The sequence below is a fragment of the Diceros bicornis genome, chromosome X, assembly GCF_020826845.1.
Source record: "Diceros bicornis minor isolate mBicDic1 chromosome X, mDicBic1.mat.cur, whole genome shotgun sequence".
NCBI classification, from domain to species: domain Eukaryota; kingdom Metazoa; phylum Chordata; class Mammalia; order Perissodactyla; family Rhinocerotidae; genus Diceros; species Diceros bicornis.
This window is the reverse complement of record NC_080781.1, coordinates 26,334,496-26,342,148: the sequence shown is the minus strand read 5'-3', so window position 1 is coordinate 26,342,148 and position 7,653 is coordinate 26,334,496. Positions and strand designations below refer to the sequence as shown.

At 41.5% G+C, this 7,653-nt stretch overlaps 1 pseudogene; it reads right to left on the bottom strand.

The window, feature by feature from the left end:
- Positions 1-5,612: 5,612 nt before the first annotated feature.
- Positions 5,613-6,605, bottom strand: LOC131400472 (tRNA 2'-phosphotransferase 1-like; annotated as a pseudogene).
- Between the last annotated feature and the right edge of the window lie 1,048 nt (positions 6,606-7,653).

Below are 7,653 nucleotides of genomic sequence, written 5' to 3'. Positions count from 1 at the left end.
TATAAGGGAAATCTCTATTTGTAAGGATATCTTCCTCTCTGTACCAGGAAGAGGATGACTAAATCCCTAGAAACTGATCAATGGAGAAGGCAAGGACTTAAATCTGCATAACACCCTTACCCTTGTTTACTGTGCTTTTCCTGGAAACCTCCCATAACTGGCTCCCCCTACCCCCAACATCTTCTTTTGTCTTTAGCTGGAGATGGTATTTAAGGCGGTAGCTTGGGCCATTTCAAGGAGTTACTCAGTTTTCCTGGGTATCTCCAATGTGTACAGGAGGTGTACATGTTATTAAACCTCTGCTTGTTTTTCTCCTATTAATCTGTCTTTTATTACAGGGGGGTCTCAGCCAAGAACCTAGAAGGGTAAAGGGAAAATTGTTTTTCCTTCCCTACATGGGCAATGATGTGCATTGGCAAAGTTTGCTTGGCTTTGTGTCTGCTTGGAAACAGACCCTTCACAGCCTTTTTCACACGTGACTCTAATTCTTCCCTCCAAATGGATCCTGCAGCAATAGCCATAGCTTAACACAGTTCCAGGGAACACCATCCACATATGTAATCCAAGGGGTGCCACCCAGCTAGAGTCGTGTGATGCCTAGGCCCTGTCTCACCCTCCAGTTCTATTTCTGTTCACCTGAAATGAGTATTGGTCACTTGTTCACATTGCCCTTAAAACCATGGTCTCCACACTTTTTTGGTTGATTGCCCCATCAGTAAAAAGATTTTTTGATTGCACTCTCTAATATATATACAGCTGGCCCTCCATATCTGCAGATGTGAAACCCATGGATACAGAGGGCTGACTGTATTCACTGTACAATGCCATTATATATAAGGGTCTTAAGCATCTGTGGATTTTGGTATCCTGGGGGGTTCCTGGAACCAATGCCCCTTGGACACTGAGGAACAACTGTACATACTTATATTTATAAAATATACACATGTGCCAACACACACACACATGCAAACATACAATAAGGAATTTTTTAAAGTTTGAAATACAAACTAAATATGTATAGAACTTCTAATAATTTTTAAGATCATCATATTGGATGAAAAAGCAAGATCCAAATATGCTGCCTACAAGAAACCCACTTGAATTTAAAGATGCAAATAAGTTAAAAGTAAAAGCATGGGGGGGCCGGCCCGGTGGCGTGGTGGTTGAGTTCGCGTGCTCTGCTTCAGCAGCCAGGAGTTCGTGGATTCAGATCCCGGGTGCAGACCTACACACCACTCATCAAGCCATGCTGTGGTGGGGTCCCACATGCGAAATGGAGGAAGGTCGGCACGGAAGTTAGCTCAGGGACTATCTTCCTCAAGCAAAAAGAGGAAGATTGGCAACAGTTGTTAGCTCAGGGCCAATCTTCCTCACTAAAAAAAAAAAAAAAGTAAGAGCATGGAAAAATATATATCATGCTAACACTAATCAAAATAAAGCTGGAGTGGTTATATTAATATGAAAGTAAATTTCAGAGCAAAAAATAACACCAAGGATAAAGAGGGTCATTTTGCAATGATTAAGGAATTAATTCATCAATAGTATATAACAGTCATAAATGTTTATGTGCTAATAATAGAGCTTCAAAATACCTGAAGCAAAAACTGATAGAACTGAAAGCTAAAGTAGACAATTCTGTAACTACAGTCAGAGATTTAAATACCCTGCTCTCAATAATTAATAGAGCAAGTAAACAGAAAATCAGCAAGTATATAGGAGACTTGGAAAACCCTACCAACTAATGTGACCTAATTAACATTTATAAAATATTCCATCCACTGAGAGCAGAGTATGCATTCTTTTCAAGTACATGTGGAATATTTACCAAGATAGATCATACTCGCGGCCATAAAACAAGTCTCAATAAATTTAAAAGGATTCAAATTATGCAAAGTGTGTTATATGACCACAGTGGAATTAAATTAGAAATCAATAACGTAAATATCTCTGGAAAAATCCTCAATTAACACAACTCTAAATAATGCATGGTGGGCCGGCTCCATGGCTTAGCGGTTAAGTTCGCGCGCTCTGCTGCTGGCGGCCAGGGTCAGATCCCGGGCGCATACCGACTCACTACTTCTCCGGCCACACTGAGGCCGTGTCCCACATACAGCAACTAGAAGGACGTGCAGCTATGACATACAACTATCTACTGGGGCTTTGGGGGATAAATAAATAAATAAGTAAAATTTAAAATAAAAAATAAAAAATAATGCATGGGCAAAGAAGAAATCAAAAGAGAGATTAGAAAGTATTTTAAACTGTAGGAAAGTGAAATATGACATATTAAAATTTGTGGGATGCACCTAAAGCAATGCTTAGAGGAAAAGTTATAGCACTAAACACCTATATTACAAAAGAATAAAGGCTTGAAATCAATGACCTCAGCTTCCGTGATTAGCTGGGAAGTTAAATGACTCTACAAGCCATGTACAGAGATTGTCTGTACATGGATTCTCTTCCTCTGGATTCTCTTTTTTGAGATTCTTACTCTTGGCCTCTTTTGGTGACTAGTAATGACGATGGGCCACATCCCTTCTTTCTCTCATTCCCTTCTCAGCTAGGAAGAAGCTCCCCACGCCTATTTGCATCCTCTTAAAAACTTGAGCAGAAGCCAGGTTCAGGCTCAGGAGAAAGAACACATGAGAAGGCCATTTAGGCTAGTTTCCAGTCTAGGCAAAAACAGTGCTCACTCCTCATTAGTGATCCAGTCCACCTCACCTGGGCTGAGAGGTGCACATAGAGGTTTGGGGGCCAAAGCACTAGAGTGTATATTAATCAGCTTGGGCTGCCATAACAAAATACCTTAGACTGGGTGATCTAAACAGCAGAAATTTGTTTTCTCACAGTTCTGGGGAATGGGAGGTCCAAGATCAAGGTGCCAGCCAACTCAGTTCCTGGTGAGAGCTCTCTTCTTGGATTGCAAATGGTCAACTTCTCGCTGTGTCCTCACATGGCCTTTCCTCAGTGCATGTGTGTGGAGAGAGAAAGAGATCTCTCTCTCTTCCTCTACTTATAAAGCCGCTAATCCCACCATGAGGGCCCTACCCTCATGACCTCATCTAACCCTAATCACTGCCCAAAGACCCTATCTCCAAATACCATCACGTTGGGGGTTAACATATGAATTTGGGGGGGACACAAACATTCAGTCCGTAATAGAGTGTTCCTACTAAATAGCTCTTCCAGAAATTTGTAGCATGGCAGGTTACTTGTGAAGAATTCTGGGACTTTGGTTCCAGTCATCATTATTTCCTTCTTGAAGACCCAGCAAATATTGTGCATCACTTTGGACACTAGAAGAGAAAAGAAGCCCTTTATTAACTCAGGACGCATAAAGACATTACAATATTAGTACAATATCCTTAACAAAAAGAAAGGGAATTATGCTGCAGAAGAGGGTGAGGGGGCAGCAGGAGAACCACAGAGTAGCTGAATGCCAAGGAAGCAAAAGCATGACTTCTTACCTGACGTGACCTTGATTATCAAAGACTTTCAGGTCTTGGCTCTACCAATCTTCAGCTGTGAGACTTTGGACAAGTTACTTATCTCTCCAGAGCTCAATTTTCACATTTTTAAAGTGAGAATAGTAATAGAAACCACTTCTCAAATTCGTTTTGAGGCCAGGAGACTATATGAAGAGCACTTGAAAATGTTTATTTCAACATTAATGTTGCCAATCATTTGAATCAGTGTCTTCTCACCCATTATCTCCCACCAGAGACACACATCTGAGACACTGTATCACATAATTGTGTTTCCACAGTTTGTACCCCTCCTCTTATCTCCTGGTATGAATACTCAGAGACATTAAACTGAGGTTCAATGCCTTTTCACCCAGTCTGAATGCTTTCATGAATTTTAATAGTCTGAATTATATAATCCCATCATGCCTTCTCCTTATTAGAATCAAGAAGACCCAACGCTCTTCCAACTACTTTGGTTAAATATTTTCCAGTGTATTTTGTGATTATTAAAAAGAAAAATCCATTAATTCATTAACTCAATAAATGTTTATTGAGTGTCCACCAAGTTCTGTTCTACGTACCAGGTAAATAGCAGTAAACAAAATAGACCAAAGTCCCTTATGTTTCATACCCATATTAATAAATATAATAATATAAACTTCTTAAAGTCTTTTGACTTTGTTCTAGAACTTCTGTTTAGAAAGGTCATTGCCTCCATTCTCAAATAAAATTGTTATTTAATTTGTATTTTGACAGTGCAAAGTGGTGAAGGTATCTTTGGTGTTAGAGATGAAGGAATCTGGAGTAGATTTATCAGATGAATTGAACATCAAGAAAATGCCATATAATAAAGAAAATAAACGTGCTGAGAAGAGAAAGAAAAATCTCTTTGTGGCAATCATTAATTTTTCATTCTCTTTAAAGGTTTATTTCATAATGTAAGAAAGGAGGAAACATCGTGAGGTATTTAGGATATATTACAAGCTCTAAATCTACATTCAACATATCTAAAAGAGAATTAAAAAATTTTAGAAGTAACTTCAACAATCTGACAACCATATTGAAAAATTCTAACGGTGCATAGGTTTTCTCATTTTTACAGTTTTTAAAGTGACTGTGTAGCTGTTTTGCTAGACTTTCAACATCAAGTTTTTGACAGGGCCCAGAAAGTCAGCTTCATTGCTAGTTACGAGATAATCTTTGAGCATTTAGACCAATCATATCAAAACTAGCTAAAGTTTAGCTGCAACTTTAGCTGTGTGGGGGGAGAGCTGTCTGAGCTTCCTTTTTCATAGTGAGCCCTTTGATACTGCACGATATGGCAATCTGAGGGTGCCAGTTTTCTGTTTCGCTGGCCCCGTGCCTTCTACAAGTTGCTGACTCACTTTATGGAGTGGAATTAAGAACGTGTCTGAATCAATAGGCATTTGTGACAGAGAATGCTAATTCTCCCTCAACATCCATTTTCTCTTTCTTCTAAGGAAATAGAAATTTTAGCTAGGCACAGCATTAACAAAGGTCAACAAGATCTTGGAAAGCAGCACACAGGCATCGGCAGCAATAGCATTGGCGTAAATAAGAAAGATTTATAATGTTGAGCATTGTCTGCTGTTTCTTGCTACTTTTAGCAACATCCTACAGAGGGATGGACCCTACTCGGAGGTAGCCAGACAGCAACCAAAAATGGAAGAGAACATAGCTCTGTCAAGAGTCATTCTCTGCCTGTGGCCTGTGATTTCAGAGCCCCATACAATTGAGAAAGTCAACTGCTTTCTGCAACTCCACAGTGAAGCGGTTTAAAGAGGCTGCAAAAAGGGCAAGACTCGGCAAAAGATAATACTTTGGCTCCTCAAGCACCTTCCTTCTTGACCAGCGAATGAGAGCCAGAGCAGAGGTAAAGAGCATATTAAGGATATCAACTTCCCACCCAAACCTATTAAGAAGAGCTTAAAGAAGCAGCTACCAAATTAAATGAGAGGGTGATGAGTCGGCACAGAGAACAGTGAAACAGCAAGAAAATTTGCCTGGAAAAGATCTTGGGCTATGGTCACTTCTATTTTATTTTTTATTTTTCAAACTAGAGTTTCTTTTTTGTTATCTTTTTACATTTTTTTTTTTAATATATATTTTATTGTTGGATCATCCTTATTCCTTGGAGCTGTGCTTGGGGCCACTCTGACACTCTGTCTCTTCATTACCAGCCAAGGAGAGAGGATCTCTGGTAGGGCACAGCTGCAGGACCTCCTTGAAGTACTTGGGAAGCAGGAAGCCATCAGCATTCCCTGGAGTCAGAATCACTCCATTGGCAGAGCAGAAGAGGATTCCATCTGCCAGGGCCAGGGGCCCATTGATGAACATGGCCCCTTCGCAATTTGACCACATGCCACTGACGACACCAGGATCCCCAGACAGTCCTAGGGCCAGGTGAATGTATGTCCTTCCCCAGTAGGACAGATCCTTGAGCAGGATGGATGGCCAGTGCTGCCAGAATGTGCCATGGATGAGCATCGGGGCAGGGCCTGCGGGGTCTCAGGGGCATCAGCTCCAACTAAGGTACCTGCAGAGAGTGACCCTGATTGGCGTGGATGGGAAGGTCAGTGCTGGGGTCCCCCAGTTACAGGGCAAACCTCTGCTTACCATGGGTGTCCACCACACGTTGCACATCTTTAGTTGAAAAGCTGTGGAACTGGGGCAGCTGCAAGAGGGCGCCCAGGGGCACGAAACTGTTGGCCCCCATGGGAAGTCCCAGCTTCAGGGCCCTGTGGCACAGGGCATAGGGCAGAGCCTTGGACAGTTGCACATCTGGTTCCTGGGGTCTGTGAGCCCTTCTAGCTCTAGGCCCTCCTGCTTCCTGCCTCCTTCCTCCAGATGAGATCATGGCCAAGACAGACTCCGTTGCTGGGCAGCTGACTGCGCAGGATGGTTACTTCTATATCTAATTGACAAGCAGCAAATAGACCAGAAGCCTATTAAGTGTTACAGGGAATCTGAAAGCCAAAGCAACCAAAAGCCTAGCAAATGCCTATGATGATTAAAGCCTCTGTAGGGCAGGAAAAATAATTTTCTCTCTACCCTTCCAGGTTCTTGGCTGAGACCCCCCTGTAATAAAAGACAGATTAACAGGAGAAAAACAAACAGAAGTTTAATAACATGTATACCTTCTGTATACATGGGAGAGACCCAGGAAAACTGAGTGACTCCCCGAAATGGCCCAAGCTACAGTCTTAATTACCATCTCCAGCTAAGGACAAAAGAAGAGGTTGGAGGTGGGGAGCCTGTTATGGGAGGTTATCAGGAAAAGCACAGTAAACAAGGCCATGGTTGTTATGCAGATTTAAGTCCTGGTCTTCCATTGATAAGAGTTTCCAGAGATTTAGAGCCTTCCTCCTCTTCCTGGTGCAGAGAGGGAGACACCTTTACAAATGGAGATTTCCCTTATAAATGTAAATGTCTCTTACAAAAAGGTAACTTCTACTTGGTTTTCAGAGCTTCTTCTGTGTCTACTGTTTCTTAAAAATAATTAGCTCCAAATAACCCTTATGCCAAAGAGACATATTTTGGGGTTGCAAATTCTCATCGCCTTCACCTCCAAGCAGTTTAGGACCCTCAAAATGCTCAGCAGGAAACAGGCTGTGAAAGCTGAGCAATCCCCAAGAAAGGCCTACTGTAGATGTGACCATAATAATCAAAGGAAATGAACCTTCCAGAAGGCAGAGAATAGGAACATAAGGGACAATGGACAAATGGTTCCTTTAAGAGAGCAGAGCTAAGGGCTGTCAGATAAGTTAACTAAGGAATTTAATCCAATGCTAGGACAAGGAGCTTTTGCATTTCCAAGCCAGTAGGACTCAATAATTGCTGTGAACTGATGACTGCTGAGTGGTTCCACTTTTCCCTTTCTAATATCAGTGTTTCTGTTCTTGTCACCTTGCTCCTACTCTGCCATTATGTTTTGGATGGGACATATCACTTCTCTTATTTTTTATAGATTGCAGGATCACAAGGAGACACATCTGAACCTGACATAGGGGATCACACATCACTCAGAGATCTCGGACTTTGAGATGTACGTAGTGTAGGGGAGGAAAAATAAATTTCCCTCTACCCTTCTAGGTTCTTGGCTGAGACCCTCCTGTAATAAAAAACAGATTAACAGGAGAAAAAGAGAAGTTTAATAACATGTATA